General features: G+C 38.5%; 1 protein-coding gene across 2 annotated transcripts in view; it reads left to right on the plus strand.

Moving 5' to 3' along the window:
• ART3 (ADP-ribosyltransferase 3 (inactive)) overlaps window positions 1–17,603 on the plus strand; it is a 64,742-nt gene continuing 47,139 nt past the window's right edge. Inside the window, exons 1-2 of one of the 2 annotated variants that reach the window (XM_064368057.1) lie at window positions 1–145; window positions 857–949. The gene's annotated coding sequence lies outside the window, so the exon portion shown is untranslated. The remainder of the gene's footprint in view (window positions 146–856; window positions 950–17,603) is intronic. The other variant, XM_012447035.3, reaches the window with a different exon arrangement.

The raw sequence follows: 17,603 nt of genomic DNA on the forward strand, positions 1-17,603 counted from the left end.
GCTACTCAGAGAAGCTGGAGGGGAGGAGAAAATAGATCTGGTTGATATTATTTCAGGGCTAGTTGGAAAGAGAGTAATGCACAAAAGGATATTGCTTGGAGAGATGACCCCTGCATGTGAATGTTAGAAGTGCTATGTCTGCAAGGTATGAAGCTGCATGGGATTTATTTGTATTTTTTAAAAATAGAATATAGTAAAATGGCCATTTATAAGGAGTAGTTCAGGACCCATGGTTTGCCAGTTTGAACTAAGTGTTACTAAACTTAATGTTTTAAGTAGATATAGTTGAGAGTGCAAATGTAAAAAAAAAAAAAAAAAAAACGGACGGGAAAGATATTTTTTGTTCTAGCTATTTTTTTATGTAATAATGATACTTTAAACAAATTATGTTCTTTTGGATTCAAAACAGAAACACTTGAAAAATATTTAGGCTGGGCTTGGTGGCTTATGCCTGCAATCCCAACACTTTGGGAGGCTAAAACAGGAGGATCACTTGAGCTTAGGAGTTCAAGATCAGCCTAAGCAACCATAGTGAGACCCCATCTCCACTAAAAATTTGAAAAATTAGCTGGTTGTGCTGGTGTGCATCTGTAATCCCAGCTGTGTAGGAGGCTGAGGCTGGAGGATCACTTGAGCCCCAGAGATCAAGGCTGAAATGAGCTATGATCATGCCACTGCACTCCAGCCTAGGCTATAGAGTGAAATACTGTCTCAAAAAATAAATAAATAAAAATTAAATATTTAGATAGGCTATGTTTTCTAAAATTTTGTACAGTATGCTGAATGCTGTTTTCCTTTTAAATAAAAAGCCAATAAAACATTTCTGTCAATTTTCTTGCTTTCTTTCTTTTTTTAGAGACAGAGTCTTGCTGTGTTGCTCAGGCTGGTCTCAAACTCCTGGCCTCAAGCAAATCTCCCACCTTGGCCTCCTAAAGTTCTGAGATTACAGGTGTGAGACACAATGCCTGGCCTCCTACCATTTTTCTATTTCTAAGACTTTCCTAACATCCTGGTTTCACCTTTGAACCTATAACCTAGCTTACTTTCTGTATTTCTTACTTCCCTGTTCTTTCAGTATGAGTAGTAAAAGGTGTGGTCAGAGAAATGTTGCTCACTCTTCAGCTCTGAGTGCCTACCTCTCACCTTGTATTTGTGCAGTTGATGGCTGGGTATGTGGTGGTAGATGGATGATGGATGGAGACCAGAATAATTGCCATCATTTGTTTAATGTCTGCCATGTGGCAGGTAATGTACATAGTGTCTCATTAGTCCTCACAATAATTCTGTAAGAAAGGGCACTATTATCCTCTTTTAGAGAAGAAGAAAATGGGCCTTTAATAGATTATATAACTCTCCCCCAAATCACTTAACACATTTAGTTAAGAAGTGGGATCAGGGGATAGCAGCAATGAAAAACACAAGAATTTTTTTCTGGGATGAAACAGGGGAATGAAAGGCAATATCAAAGGTCTGACAATGTAACTTCCAGACCCAAGCCTCCCTGAAAAATAGAAAATGCAAAAGAAGATCAGAGCAGAAGACGTAAGTGTGGAACAATTTGGGATAAATAGAATCTGAGAGTCCTGGTGAGAAAGCAATTAAGAAAGCTAGAGAAGGTTTACAGCCCCATTTAATTTACATTTCATTGAATAACAGGAGAATGATTATTGTGAGACTTGTTAAAACTTGCACTTTGTTGGTAAAGTTTATCCTCTATTTCCCCATCGTGATTAGTAACCCTCAGAAAATCTTAGAACAGCCAGTGTTTATTCCAGGGACTGGGTAAGAAGGGACAAGGCTGTGTTCTTTTCTGCATTTAGCTGTGATGAACAGAATCTCTGATGAGGCAGTAACTGATGTTAGTGCAATAGGTAGCTAGCAGGTCAACTCCTGTCCCTAAGGATTTATATAAGATGAAGGTCTTGTGACCTTCCAGAAGAAACAGGAGAGGATAGAGAAGGAGGCAAAGAAACTACTTTAAGACTTTGGTGACAGTGCTGCTCCGTCAGTGCCATCCCTCTATCCCACTACCTTTCTCCTTCTTCAGCTTTTGTTCTAAATCGTTTCTTAGAGTCCTAGTAACCCTAGGTGTTACCTCTCTCCTCATTCCAGGTCCCTTTCCTTCCAGAACCCTTGAAGTTTGAGTTTACATTCTTGGAAGGATGCCAGGGATTAGCTCAATTAGTAGATCAAGTTTGTAAGGGTTAAACTAGTAGAGGGAGACATTTTACCTGTACCTATGGGGTCTTCCCACAATCTGACAAATATGCAGAGCCCAAAGCTGAGTCTGGAAAGCCAGAGAGGCCTGTGAACATATTTTAAAACCAGGGCCTCCAAAGATAGGTTTCCAAAGCCAGGAATCAAGGGGAAGGGGAAGAGAAAAAGAGTTACAGGTTTAGAGCCAGGCCTGAAAATTGCCAAGAACCAGCATTATAGTTTAATAGCAGCAGAGTAATGGGAGAGTGTGTGTGGGGTGTGGAGGATGTGTGTGAAGAGACCAGGAAAGGGGCAAGTTCCTGTTGCCTATTAGGGTAGCGAGGAGGAAGAAATGTATTCCTGACATCTCATGTTGAGATTTAGAATACACTTCTCCCTAGAAAAACAATACATACGAGATTAGATTTCTAGGCTAGCCTGCTAAAATAGTTTCCTCATGATGAACTTGAAATACAGATTCTAAGTATCATGAGAAAAATCTTGGTAGAAAACAGTGGGTTATCAAATGAACTTTCAAATCAGGTTCCACTAATAAGAGAGAACCCACCTGTATATTAGAATTAAAGAAGAGTTAGCCATACTTTGATATTTTATCATGGCTTACACATATTCATTAAGATTATTTACTATTCTAAAAAAGTTTAAAAAATAATAGCGACACTTTTGAAGAGTATTGGTTAGTTATTTTATCAGATATCCCTCAATTTGTCTTATCCAATATTTTCTCATAATTAGAATGAGGTTTTGCATTTTTGGCACAGAAACTACAAAATTATGTTTTCAGTATGTTGTATCAGGGTTCGTAATATTGATATGTGTTATTATTAGTGATGTTTACTTTGATTATTTTATTACACTTGCCATCTACCAGGAAATACCTTACAGGTTGGAGGAGAGTAAGGAGAAATAACTAAATGTAATGTGGGTTCTGATAGGATCCTAGAAAAAGGACATTAGTGGCAAAATTGGTGAAATTAAAAGAAGGTCTGAAGTTTAGTTAACAATATTCCAGTGTTCCAATTGGTTCCAGTGTACCAACATTCATTTCCTATTCTGGATAATTGTACTGTGGTTTTAAAAGATGTTAACATTGGGGAGGAAGAGTGAAGGAATACGAGTACTCTCAAGGGTACTCTCTGTACTATTTTCTGTAAATCTAATATTAACTCAAAATAAAAAGTTAAAAAATAATACTATCTAACACTTACGTAGTGCTTCCTATTTGCTACATGTACTCTGCATCTATTAACTCTGGTTCCTGTCAACAACCCTGTGAGGGGAACTGCTATTATCCCCATTTGACATATGAGGAGACCTAGATATAGAGAGGTAAGAAGCATGTCCAATGTCACATGGTTGTGAATTGGTCACATAGTTAGAAAGTGGCTGAGTTGGGATTTAAACTGAGGCATTTTGGATCCAGAAATCGATTACAGCATACTGGCTTTCAATGTGCTATATATGCACATAGTTTAAAAAAAATCAGATATACTCTTCTCTGAAGCAATCTCTGTTACAAGTTTTTTGGCTTTTCTTTTAATCCTTCAAAGAAGAATTTACCCTTAAATATTGATAGCAAAGCAACTCACTTTGGTTTTTATTTGTAATATTCAAAGCTATGCTATGGCCATGTTTTGTTCTCTTTCAGTATCTTTTCATGGCATGCTAACAATTGTAGATAGCAGCTGTGTTGGAAACTAGGGAATTTCATCTAAGTTGGTCAGTGTCTGTGACTGATTGCTCATAACTACTGTGTTCAGTCTGTACAGTATGATTAAGTAGACTTAAACTTCATTCAGAATTTAACCAAATTCTGCAGTTGCTCTCATGAGTATTTTTATTAGTATGAGTGGCTTTTTCTTTTTACTATTGAAATTACATATTTGTTAACTCAACAACTGCCAGCTGTTGTAACAATGGCTTTGTTTGTAGTCTTTAAAATTGGAGAAAGAGTACAATGTGAATTACTATACATTGGACCTCTGGGAGTCTGAATGAATTGGTTGATTTTGGTCTGATTAGTATATCTCATGTAGAGACTGAACTTCCTTAATTTGCCAGAGGTAGAAAGTTTCACAAGGTACTGGTTACTCTAAAGGAAGACTGACTTTGAGTTAAATAGAAAGTTGATAAAATGCGTATATTGACAGTCACTGACTCAGTAATCATAATTCTAGGAATTAATCAGTGCTGATTCATATGTTTCGATATATTCATTTCTGTCTTTCTGTTTCTTAGGCCAAAAAATAAAAACCAATGTTTAAGAGGTGAGAAGAGTAACAAATTTCCTATTTGTACACCTGCCCACAAAACACAACAAGCCTTTAATCTTACTGCAGAAGCAGTTTGTCTTTCTTTTCAAAGTTAGGGCATTTTTTTTCTGTGTGTTGAATTAAAATTTGTAAACAGCAGGAATTGTGACTTGTTAAAAGAAAAACCTTAGACAAATTAAATTTAGCAGAGCTTAATTGAGCGAAGAATGATTTACGAATTAGGCAACCTCTGAACCAGAATAGAGAGGCTCCAGAGCAGCTGCGTGGTGAAAGAAGAGGACAGAAAAAGGCAAGTGATGTGGAGTAAATGGAAGTGAGGTACAGAAGCAGCTGGATTGATTACAGCTTGAAGTTTGCCTTATCTGAGCTTAGTTTGAACAGTTGGCTGCGCTTGATTGGCCAAAACTTGGTGATAGGCACAAGAGTAGGTCACATTCTGTTTATGTTTCCAGTTAGGTTATAGTTCACTGTGTATGGAGAAGCCTTTAGTTTATAGCTCACAATGTAGGGAGAAATCTTTAGACTGAAGTTAAAATATATAAAGTGACAGCTTTAGGCTAAACTTAATTTAGCAGACTTTTCTGTTGCTTTTGGATTGGTGGTACAGGGGAAGAATCTAATAGCAAATATTTACTTTGGAAGGTCCAAAGATCAATGTTACTTTTGTTTTCTTGCTGTCTTCTCCTTATTTTATCTTGTTTGTTTTTTTTTTTTTAATAATCTTTATTTGCATCTTTAGTCCTTTTCGCTATCCTTACTTTTTAATTGACTATAATATGAAATTGAATTTAAAAAAAAATAACTGAAGGCTGGGTACAGTGCCTCACACCTGTAATCCCAGCACTTTGGGAGGCCAAGGCTGGTGGATCACAAGGTCAGGAGTTCGAGACTAGCCTGGCCAATATAGTGAAACCCTGTCTCTACTAAAAAAATTACGAAACTAGCTGGGCATGGTGGTGGGCACCTGTAGTCCCAGCTACTCAGGAGGCTGAGGCAGGAGAATCGCTTGAACCCAGGAGGCGGAGGTTACAGTGAGCTGAGATTGCACCACTGCCTTCCAGCGTGGGCGATGCAGAGGGCGACTTTGTCTCAAAAAAAAAAAATCTGTAAAATTCATTTTTTAAAGTTTATTTCTTGGTCTTGCATTTAAAAGGCTGTGAGTTGAACCTTTCTTCTTTCTTTAACTAAAAAAAAAAAAAAAAAAAAAGGCAATTAAATGGCTTTTTGCTTAAATATATTCCCAACTGATTTTTCCCCTTGTAAGTACCTCAAAGGAAAAAGAAATGTCCTTCCAGTACTCTTATTATATATTCAGGCAATCCCAATTTGTATGGACAACTAAATTAAAGTAACAAGTAACTCTGACAATTTAGAGAAATGAAGTTAGTAAAGTTTAGTAGCATTAAGCACAGGAGAATTAAGAGATAAAGCAGCCAAACTTGTATGAGTTGGAGAACTATCAAGTTTGTACATGTCTGACAGAAATGAAGAATACAGAATAAACCACTGGCCAAACATGTTAGATACGTAACACTAACACATAAAATTGGCAAAGAGGATGTTGGTGGGTTTACATGGAATAAATTTGTTTGTGAGTCACTGGTTAGGAAATCAGAACCTACTTTTCTATACATGTTAAATGGTGAGAGCGATTGTTCAACCTAAGAGGTCCCTCCAGAGCAAAGAACCCTGGCTGATTCATCTTCCATCTCATCCTATTGCCTTGCATGAAGTAAGGCCTTAATAAACTCATTTCTGTAGTTCCTGGCTTATAAAGTCTAATTTATAAAATATTCCAGATTCAAGCCTTTATCCTATATTCTTCTTAACCTGCTGATGTTAGATATTTTTCTATTTTGGAACGTAATACTGTTGTAGAATATTGTGGAATCATAAGTTACTGATTAAGTTACTGATACTCGTAAGTACACTGGTAGTATATAATCAAGCCCAAATAATCCTTTTTATTTTATATCTAGTTTGATTTCTTTTGGCCTTTGACAAGCAACTGTTTTCTCTCTCATGAAAATCTCTCTTCTTGAAGCTTCTTATTCTCCTTCTTAATCTCCTTGAAATCTTGTCTCTCTGCACCTAAATGCCAGTGTTCTCTAGGGTATTGTGCAAGCCTGCACACCTATCAGCTAACATGGTAGGCAGAATAATTGTTCCCCAAAGATGTCCTTGCCCTAGTCCCTGGAATCTGTGACTATATTATATTACATGGCAAAAGGAACACTGGAGTTAGTTATGGGCCTCAAAATATGTGTGTGCACACACACACACACACACACACACACACATTGGGTGGACTCCATGTAATCACATGGCACTTAAAAGTGGAAGAGTAAGACAGTAAGTTATAGAGATGCTGTGGAAGAGCCAGGAGGTATTTGAATATGAGAGAGATTCCATTTCCTGTTGTTGGCTTTGAAGATGAAGGAAGAGGACCACAAACCGAGGAATGTGGGTGGCCTCTGGAGTCTGTGAATAGCCCTCAGCTGACAGTCAACAAGGAAACACAGGTCTCAATCTTAAGTCTTCAAGGAACTGGATTCTGCTAACGACCTGAATGAGCAAAGAAATCGATTCTCCTTTAGACCCTCAGAAAATAACTTAGCCCTGCCAACACCTTGATTTTAGCCTAGAGAGGCCTATGTTAGGCTTCTGATCTAGAAACTTTAAGATAAGAAATGTATATTATTTTAAGCCACTAAGTCATGATAATTTGCCACAGCAACAGTAACAAATGAATGCAGCTAATGGCTCTCAAATTTAACTTACTATCTCAGGTTTTTTTCTGAACTATAAAGTCAGTTGCCTGTTGGCATCTGGCTGGGACCTCAAACTTGTTACGGTGAGATAAAGCTCTTTTCCCTAGAACCTGCTCATATTTTTTATCTTGGTTATGTTGCTCCTAATCATTCAGACTCCTTAGCCAGAAATCTTGGGCTCAGTTTAAATTCCTTCTTTTCTCAAACGCTATTTCTCTATACATCCCTACCCTATATGATTGATAGCAAATCATTTTGCTTTGGGGTTTATTACCACTGATTTAGGTCAGGCTCCCACCACTTTTCACTTGGATTTATCAGGTAATGTCCCAACACATCTTCCTCCCTCTAGTTAAAATGTCTTGATAATTCTTCTGTTCTATGAAAGTGATCTTTTCAATCAGATTACGTTTCTCCCCTGCTTCATGGTTTCCCATTGCCATTTCAGTTAAGTTCCAGCTTGTAAACATTATACACAAGGCTCTTTATGATGTGGTTCCACTTTTCTCCCCAGCTTTAACTCTTTGTGTTCCGTAAAACATATCATGCTGTCTAGATGATACGTTTTACCGAACACAAGCAGTTCAAGTTCAAAAAAATGCAATGTATTATGTATGCCATTAGTGCCTTGTACATACTTTTTTATCTACCTGGACGGTTCTCCTTTCTTTGTCTCCTAACTGCACTTCTTCAGTCTTCAACTGAATTGTCACTTTAGTTAGGGGCTCAGTAAATGTTGGTTTAAAGAGTGAATGAGAAGAATGCCAAAGAATAAGGACTGTGAACCACTGAAGTGGATTTCTACATGAATTTCTAGAGTCTGTTTCCCTAAAGGACAATTTTAGATGGCAACGTTTCTGGAATAGTTTGAAGGTAGCCTTTTGTCAGTTTTATGTAAATGCTAAGAAGAAAGCATTTGAGTTTGATATTTGGAGGAGTAGATGGGAACTCACTGGAGAGTTACTTCAGAAGAGAAAGTCATTATGGATGATGGTCTCATGTAAGAAAGCTACCAGACCTACTCATGTAATCATCCACTGTTCTTATTTGCAAGAGGGATTACCCCTTTTAGTTTTGCTTCCCATTTTTTAAAAGCTAAGATTTCCTGTTCTAGAGGGTGTAAGCTTACATTAAAAAGCGTTAAGTATCTTTAGTTTTCTTTTAAATTTGACTGATGCTCTAATGATACTTACTTCGTGGGGGTTTCCAACCTTGGGAAAAAAGTTGATAACTAACTTTTTTTTAGGTTTATTATGAGGACTGTACAGTTTAATCAATATAAAATTGTACAGTGCTTTGTATGTAATTAAGTAGTCAATAAAGGCTAGCTATTAATAGTTACAAATTATCGTTATTGCTACACATTTAAAAATGATCCACCATTTTGCAGAGACTTAAACATCACCTATATGCAGAGTCCCTGCAATGGCATGTTAGGCCACATGTTGGAAAATGAATGGAAATGGCAATTAAGGAGGAGGCAAAGAAGAAGTTTCTATTTCCATTTAGTTGGAGGAAGCTTATTAGGGGAGAATCTTTGCAGCTCTTAAGGACAGAAGATATATAAATTGGTAGCCTTTGTGGAGACAAAGTAGAAAGAGACGAATTCACAAAGATGAGGAGGTGAATAATGGAGGAAATGAAAGGTAAGAGGTTTACTTTTGAGGAAAAGAAAGGTGGATAGTGGAGACAGAAAAATAGTCAGATAGGCCAGCATGGTGGCTCATGCCTATAATCCTAGCACTTTGAGAGGCTGAGGAAGGCGGATCACTTGTCAGGAGTTCAAGACCAACTGGCCAACATGGCAAAACCCCATTTCTACTAAAAATACAGAAATTAGCTGGGCTGCGTGGGAGGCTGAGGCACAAGAATCACTTGAACCTGGGAGGCAGAGGTTGCAGTGAGCTGAGATCATGCCAGTGCACTCCAGCCTAGATGACAGAGCAAGACTCTGTCTAAATAAATAAAAATAATAACATAAATAATTGTGAGCTATCACAAGAATGCCATTAAAACTGTATTAGTTATGACAGTGCTAGCTACTATAACATGAAAATGCTGAAATATCAGTGGCTTAACACAAAAGTATTTTCTGCTTATGTCACAGCATAGTAGAGCAGTTCCTGGTTAGGCAGCTTTCTTTCTTTTATTTTTAATATATATTTTATTGCGTTTTAGGTTTTGGGGTACATGTGAAGAACATGCAAGATCGTTGCATAGGTACATACATGGCAATGTGGTTTGCTGCCTTCATCCCCATCACCTATATCTGATATTTCTCCCCATGCTATCTCTCCCCAACTCCCCACCCCCAGCTGTTCCTCCCCTATTTCCCACCGACAGACCCCAGTGTGTGATGCTCCCCTCCCTGTGTCCATGTGTTCTCATTGTTCAACACCCGCCTATGAGTGAGAACATGTGGTGTTTGATTTTCTGTTCTTGTGTCAGTTTGCTGAGAATGATGGTTTCCAGGGTCATCCATGTCCCTACAAAGGACATGAACTCTTCATTTTTTATCGCTGCATAGTATTCCGTGGTGTATATGTGCCACATTTTCCCTGTCCAGTCTGTCATTGATGGCCATTTGGGTTGGTTCCAGGTCTTTGCTATTGTAAACACTGCTGCAGTGAACATTCGTGTGCATGTGTCCTTATAGTAGAACGATTTATAATCCTTTGGATATATACCCAGTAATGGGATTGCTGGGTCAAATGGAATTTCTATTTCTAGGTCCTTGAGGAATCGCCACATTGTCTTCCACGGTAGTTGAACTAATTTACACTCCCACCAACAGTGTAAAAGTGTTCCTATTTCTCCACATCCTCTCCAGCATCTGTTGTCTCCAGATTTTTTTAATGATCGCCATTCTAACTGGCGTGAGATGGTATCTCAATGTAGTTTTGATTTGCATTTCTCTAATGACCAGTGATGATGAGCATTTTTTCATATGTTTGTTGGCCTCATATATGTCTTCTTTTGTGAAGTGTTTGTTCATATCCTTCACCCACTTTTGAATGGGCTTCTTTGGTTTTTTTTTCTGTAAATCTATTTTAGTTCTTTGTAGATTCTGGATATCAGCCCTTTGTCAGATGGGTAGACTGCAAAAATTTTTCCCATTCTGTTGGTTGCTGATTCACTCTAATGATTGTTTCTTTAGCTGTGCAGAGAAGCTCTGGAGTTTAATTAGGTCCCATTTGTCTATTTTGGCTTTTGTTGCCAATGCTTTTGGTGTTTTGGTCATGAAGTCCTTGCCTATGCCTATGTCCTGAATGGTTTTGCCTAGGTTTTCTTCTAGGGTTTTTATGGTGTTAGGTCTTATGTTTAAGTCTTTAATCCATCTGGAGTTAATTTTAGTGTAAGGCGTCAGGAAAGGGTCCAGTTTCTGCTTTCTGCACATGGCTAGCCAGTTTTCCCAACACCATTTATTAAACAGGGAATCTTTGCCCCATTGCTTGTTTTTGTGAGGTTTGTCAAAGATCAGATGGTTGTAGATGTGTGGCATTGCCTTCGAGGCCTCTGTTCTGTTCCATTGGTCTGTATCTCTGTTTTGGTATCAGTACCATGCTGTTTTGATTACTGTAGCCTTGTAGTATAGTTTGAAGTCAGGTAGTGTGATGCCGCCAGCTTTGTTCTTTTTACTTAGAATTGACTTGGTTATGCGGGCTCTCTTTTGGTTCCATATGAAGTTTAAGGTGGTTTTTTCCAGTTCTGTGAAGAAAGTCATTGGTAGCTTGATGGGGATAGTGCTGAATGTGTAAATTACTTTGGGCAGTGTGGCCATTTTCACGATATTGATTCTTCCTAACCATGAGCATGGAATGTTTCTCTATCTGTTTGTGTCCGCTCTTATTTCGTTGAGCAGTGGTTTGTAGTTGTCCTTGAAGAGGTCCTTTACATTCTTTGTTAGTTGTATTCCTAGGTATTTTATTCTCTCTGTAGCAATTGTGAATGGCAGTTCGTTCTTGATTTGGCTCTCTTTAAGTCTGTTATTGGTGTATAGGAATGCTTGTGATTTTTGCACATTGATTTTGTATCCTGAGACTTTGCTGAAGTTGCTTATCAGTTTTGGGAGATTTTGGGCTGAGACGATGGGGTCTTCTAAATATATAGTTATGTCGTCTGCAAATAGAGACAGTTTGACTTCCTCCTTTCCTATTTGAATACCCTTTATTCTTTTTCTTGCCTGATTACTCTGGCTAGTACTTCCAATACTATATTGAATAGGAGTGGTAAGAGAGGACATCCTTGTCTAGTGCCAGATTTCAAAGTGAATGCTTCCAGTTTTTGCCCATTCAGTATGATATTGGCTGTTGGTTTGTCATAAGTAGCTTTTATTATTTTGAGATACATTCCATCAATACCTAGTTTATTGAGAGGTTTTAGCATAAAGGACTGTGAATTTTGTGAAAGGCTTTCTCTGCATCAATTGAGATAATCATGTGGGTTTTGTCTTTGGTTCTGTTTATGTGGTAAATTACGTTTATAGACTTGTGTATGTTGAACCAACCTTGCATCCCCAGGATGAAGCCTACTTGATCATGATGGATAAGCTTTTTGATGTGCTATTGCAATCGGTTTGCCAGTATTTTATTGAAGATTTTTGCATCTATGTTCATCATGTATATTGGCCTGAAGTTTTCTTTTCTCGTTGAGTCTCTGCCGGGTTTTGGTATCAGGATGATGTTAGTCTCATAAAATGAATTGGGAAGGATTCCCTCTTTTTGGATTGTTTGGAATAGTTTCCGAAAGAGTGGTACCAGCTCCTCTTTGTATGTCTGGTAGAATTCGGCTATTAACCCATCTGGACCGAGGCTTTTTTGGTTGGTAGGCTATTAACTGCTGCCTCAACTTCAGCCCTTGTTATTGGTCTATTCAGGGTTTCGACTTCTTCCTGGTTTAGGCTTGGGAGGATGCTTGTCCAGGAATTTATCCATTTCTTCCAGGTTTACTGGTTTATGTGCATATAGTTGTTTGTAGTAATCTCTGATAGTAGTTTGTATTTCTGTGGAATCGGTGGTGAAATCCTCTTTATTGTTTTTTATTACATCTATTTGATTCTTTTCTCTTTTCTTTTTTATTAATCTGGCTAGTGGTCTATTTTGTTGATCTTTTCAAAAAACCAGCTCTGGATTTATTGATTTTTTGAAGGGTCTTTTGTGTCTCTATCTCCTTCAGTTCTGCTCTGATCTTAGTTATTTCTTGTCTTCTGCTAGCTTTTGAGTTTTTTTTTTATCTTCCTCCTCTAGCTCTTTTGATTTTAGATCTTTCCTTGCTTCTCATGTGGGCATTTATTGCTATATATTTTCCTCTAGACACTGCTTTAAATGTGTCCCAGAGATTCTGGTATGTTGTGTCTTCATTCTCGTTGGTTTCGAGGAACATCTTTATTTCTGCCTTCATTTCATTGTTTATCCCGTCAACATTCAAGAACCATTTGTTCAGTTTCTGTAAAGCTGTGCGGTTCTGAGTTAGTTTCTTAATCCTGAGTTCTAATTTGATTGCACTGTGGTCTGAGAGACTGTTATGATTTCCGTTCTTTTGCATTTGCTGAGGAGTGATTTACTTCCAATTATGTGGTCAATTTTAGAGTGGGTGTGATGTGGTGCTGAGAAGACTGTATATTCTGTGGATTTGGGGTGGAGAGTTCTGTAAATGTCTATTAGGTTTGCTTGGTCCAGGTCTGAGTTCAAGTCCTGGATATCCTTGTTAATTTTCTGTCTTGTTGATCTGTCTAATATTGACTGTGGAGTGTTAAAGTCTCCCACTATTATTGTGTGGGAGTCTAAGTCTCTTTGTAGGTCATTAAGAACTTGCTTTATGTATCTGGGTGCTCCCCTATTAGGTGTGTATGTATTTAGGATCGTTAGCTCTTTTTGTTGCTTTGATCCTTTTATAATTATATAAGGCCCTTCTTTGTCTCTTTTGATCTTTGTTGGTTTAAAGTCTATTTTATCTGAGACTAGGATTGCAACTCCTGCTTTTTTTTGCTCTCCATTTGCTTGGTAAATCTTCCTCCATCCCTTTATTTTGAGCCTATGTGTCCTTGCACGTGAGATGGGTTTCCTGGATATGGCCCACTGATGGTTTTTGACTTTTTATGCAATTTGCCAGTCTGTGTCTTTTGATTGGGGCATTTAGCCCATTTACATTTACAGCTAATATTGTTATGTGTGAATTTGATCCTGCCATTTTGATGCTAGCTGGTTGTTTTGCCCATTAGTTGATGCAAGTTCTTCATTGTGTCAATGCTCTTTACCATTTGGTACGTTTTTGGAGTGGCTGGTACTGGTTGTTCCTTTCTATGTTTAGTGCTTCTTTCAGGAGTTCTTGTAAGGCAGGCCTGGTGGTGATGAAATCTCTGAGCAATTGCTTGTTTGTAAAGGATTTTATTTCTCCTTCGCTTATGAAGCTTAGTTTGGCTGGATATGAAATCCTAGCTTGAAAGTTCTTTTCTTTAAGGATGTTGAATATTGGCCCTCACTCTCTTCTGGCTTGTAGGGTTTCTGCTGAGAGATCTGCTGTGAGTCTGATTGGGCTTCCCTTTGTGGGTAACCCAACCTTTCTCTCTGGCTGCCCTTAGCACTTTTTTTGTGGTGTTCTCTGTATTTCCTGGACTTGAATATTGGCCTGCCTTGTTAGGTTGGGAAAGTTTTCCTGGATAATATCCTGAAGAGTGTTTTCCATCTTGGATTCATTCTCTCCGTCACATTCAGGTACACCTATCAAATGTAGATTAGGTCTTTTCACATAATCCCATATTTCTTGGAGGCTTTGTTCATTTCTTTTCACTCTTTTTTCTCTAATCTTGCCTTCTCATTTTATTTCATTGAGTTAATCTTCGATCTCTGATGTCCTTTCTTCTGTTTGGTTGATTCAGATATTGAAACTTGCGTATGCTTCGCAAAGTTCTCGAGTTGTGTTTTTCAGCTCCATCAGGTCATTTATATTCTCTAAGCTGTTTATTCTCATTAGCATTTCATCAACCTTTTTTTCATGGTTCTTAGTTTCTTAGAACATGTTCTTTTAGCTCAGAGAAGTTTGTTATTACCCACCTTTTGAAGCCTGTTTCTGTCTATTCATCAGACTCATTCTCCATCAAGCCTTGTTCCTTTGCTGGTGAGGAGTTACGATCCCTTGGAGGAGGAGAGGTGTTCTGGTTTTGGGTGTGTTCATCCTTTTCGCACTGGTTTCTTCCCATCTCTGTGCATTTATCTACCTGTGCTCTTTGTAGCTGGTGACTTTTGGATGGGGTCTCTGAGTGGGTGTTCTTTTTGTTGATGATGAAGTTATTTCTTTCTGTTTTTTAGTTTTCCTTCTAATAGTCAGGCCCCTCTGCTGTAGGACTGCTGGAGGTCCACTCCAGACCCTGCTTGCCTGGGAATCACCTGCAGAGGCTGCAGAACGGTAAGGGTTTCTGCCAGTTTCTTCTTCTGTTATCTTAGTTCCGGAAGGATACCTACCAGATGTCAGCCTGAGCTCTCCTTTATGAGGTGTCTCTTTGGATATATGGGGGTCAGGAAGCTGCATGAGGAGACAGTCTAAGCCTTATAGGAGCTCAAGTGCTGAGCTATGAGCTCCATTGTACCATTCAGAGCTGCTGGGCAGGTATATTTAAGTCTGCTGCAGTGGAACTCATAACCACCTTTTTTCCCAGGTGCTCTGTCCTGGGAAGGTGGGGCTTTATTTATAAGTTCCCGATGTGCTGCTGCCTTTTTTTCAGAGATGCCTTGCCCAGCTAGGAAGTAGCCTAGTGAAAGTCTGCCAGCAAAGGCATTGCTGAGCTGTGGTGGGCTCTGCCCAACTGCTGTGTGAACTTCCTTGTGATTTTGTTTATAGAGGTATAGTTAGAACTGCCTTGGTAATGACGGTCTGCCTCAGTAATGGCAGACTGCCTCCATAATGGCAGACTGCCTTGGTAATGGTCGATTGCCTCGGTAATGGCAGACTGCCTCGGTAATGGCAGATTGCCTCAGTAATGGCAGACTGCCTCAGTAATAGCTGACTCCCTTCCCCTCACTGAGCTGGACCATCCCAGATCCAGCTGCACTTGCTGTGAAACTCTCAATCCAGACCGTTTCAGATTGCTGGTCTTTGTGGGGGTGGAACCCGCAAAGCCAGATCACCTGGCTCCCTGTTGCAGCCCCTTTTTCAGTTGAATGGGCAGCTCTGTCTTCCAGGTGTTCCAAGTGCCATTTGAAATGGCTGCCTAGATTTGTGTGAGTTTTTGTGCGGAGACCCGCTGTACCAGCTGAAACAGCCATGCTGGAAACTCGTGGTGCTTTTCAGCCCAGGAATCTCCTTGTCTGTGGGCAATAATAAATCATTTGGAAATGCAGTGACCACTCACCCTCCGTGTTGTTCTTGCTGGGAAGTGCACTCCAGAGCTGTTCCTATTTGGCCATCTTGGATCCGCCCTCCCCAATAGGTATTTAAGTAGTTATATATTTATATATCATTAACTGTTTGACAGAGACTTAGAAAACATAAAAACAAGAAAGCTAAAAGTATTATAAAGCCTGCACTTGAAAATTACTTTACAACAATGATAGTGAAAGATGGAATAATTTTGGCATTAAACATTGAATTTATACAAATCTTTTAGAGATTGATGTATTAAACAAAGTTCTGAGGATAAATTGTTTTGAACCTAGAATTATATAATCGCCAAACTGTTCATCAGATTTACATTTCAAAAATGAAAACACTGAAAATGTTTATCTTCCATGCATTCTTCTTAATGAAATAATTTCAGAATATATTCCTACAAAACAAAGACAAATATAAATCAAAAAGCTGCAGATGCAGTAGCATGAGACAAAAAATAAATTTAAAAATACAACAAAAAAGCACTGTCAAATACAAGAAATGGAAAAAGTACCCAGGAGTTCAATTCAAAGATTTTCTAGTTTCCTAGTTTTTGGCCTGGAAAGCAGTTGGTCCAGATTAGAACTGGTCTTCAAGAATAAGAACGAAATGGATTCCAAGCAATAGAATTGGAAATAGAAGCAGAGTAGATGTATAATGGAGACAATATTACTTTTCCTAACAACCACCACTATCACCACTACCATCACCACCAAAAAAGGCACTCAGAAACTAAAGGAAAAATAAAACATTTTAATCATCTGAATATGAAAGAGACAAAAAGTGGGACATGATTTTAAGGGATTAGTGGAGTATGGGAAAGAAGTTTACATTTGATCTTGACATAAAGATGTTTTCTGTTGAGTGTAAATAGTGATCATGACATTGGAACAACAGATGGAAATAAAATCTTGTGTCTTGTGTTTATACTAAAGAGTATATACCTAGTTGCAATAAACTTGCAGTAAACTATATTTTTGATTTTTAATTTTAGAATAGACCTGTACTTAAAGCATAGCTACAGAACAGAAAGCAAATGTTAGTACGTTTTGACAATATAAAGATAAAAGAACTACTGATGGAAGTTGGGAGGTGAAAGGCAGAAAGGAAATGAAGGGTAATAGTGCTGATGTCCTCTTATTACAAAATGAGTACCAAAAAGAAAATATTGAAAATGGATGCTTAAAAATATAGTAAAAATATTTTTTTTAATTATCAGTGTTGGTAGAAAGATGGGAGTTGGAATACTGAGTAAAAAAAAATTTTTGAGACAGGATCTCACTGTGTTGCCCAGGCAGGAGTGCAGTGGCAAGAACATGGGTCACAGCAACCTCCACCTCCCAGGTTCAAGCAGTTCTCCTGCCTCAGCCTCCTGAGAAGCTGGATTACAGGCACCTGCCACCATGCCTGGCAAATTTTTGTATTTTTAGTACAGACAAGGTCTCATCATGTTGACCAAGCTGGTCTAGAACTCCTGAGCTCAAATGATCTGCCCACCCCAGCCTTCCAAAGTGCTGGGATTACAGGTATGAGTGATGGTAGCCATAGCAGTGGTGAGTTCAATCAAGGAGGTAGTGTTTGCAAAGCAAAAATTATGAGGAGCACCTCTTAGCACCACAAAATTAAAAAACAATCACAAGTACGGCGGGCTCACTGAGTGCTTTTGTACTGAATCATTTAATCTTGTGCATCTGTATGATTATTGTATGCTTTAGGAATTTTTATTATACAATAATTGGTATTCATTCATTCATTTCCAAACCTGTTCACCTAACATGCTTATCTTTGAAATGTAGGTGGACACCATAGTCCCTAGAGAAAACCCACACTAACATGGGGAGTATGTGCAAAATCCACACAGACAGTGGCCCTGGCTGAGAATCAGGTTTTTTTCTCATTAATGTTACAGTGAAATGGTCTTATTCAAGGATCTGCTTTACCTCCCACACTCTGATACAATCCTGCAGGACACACACCC

This window comes from Aotus nancymaae, unplaced genomic scaffold (assembly GCF_030222135.1).
Source record: "Aotus nancymaae isolate 86718 unplaced genomic scaffold, 86718_ANA_hifiasm-v0.15.2.pri h1tg000006l, whole genome shotgun sequence".
Classification (NCBI taxonomy): Eukaryota; Metazoa; Chordata; class Mammalia; order Primates; family Aotidae; genus Aotus; species Aotus nancymaae.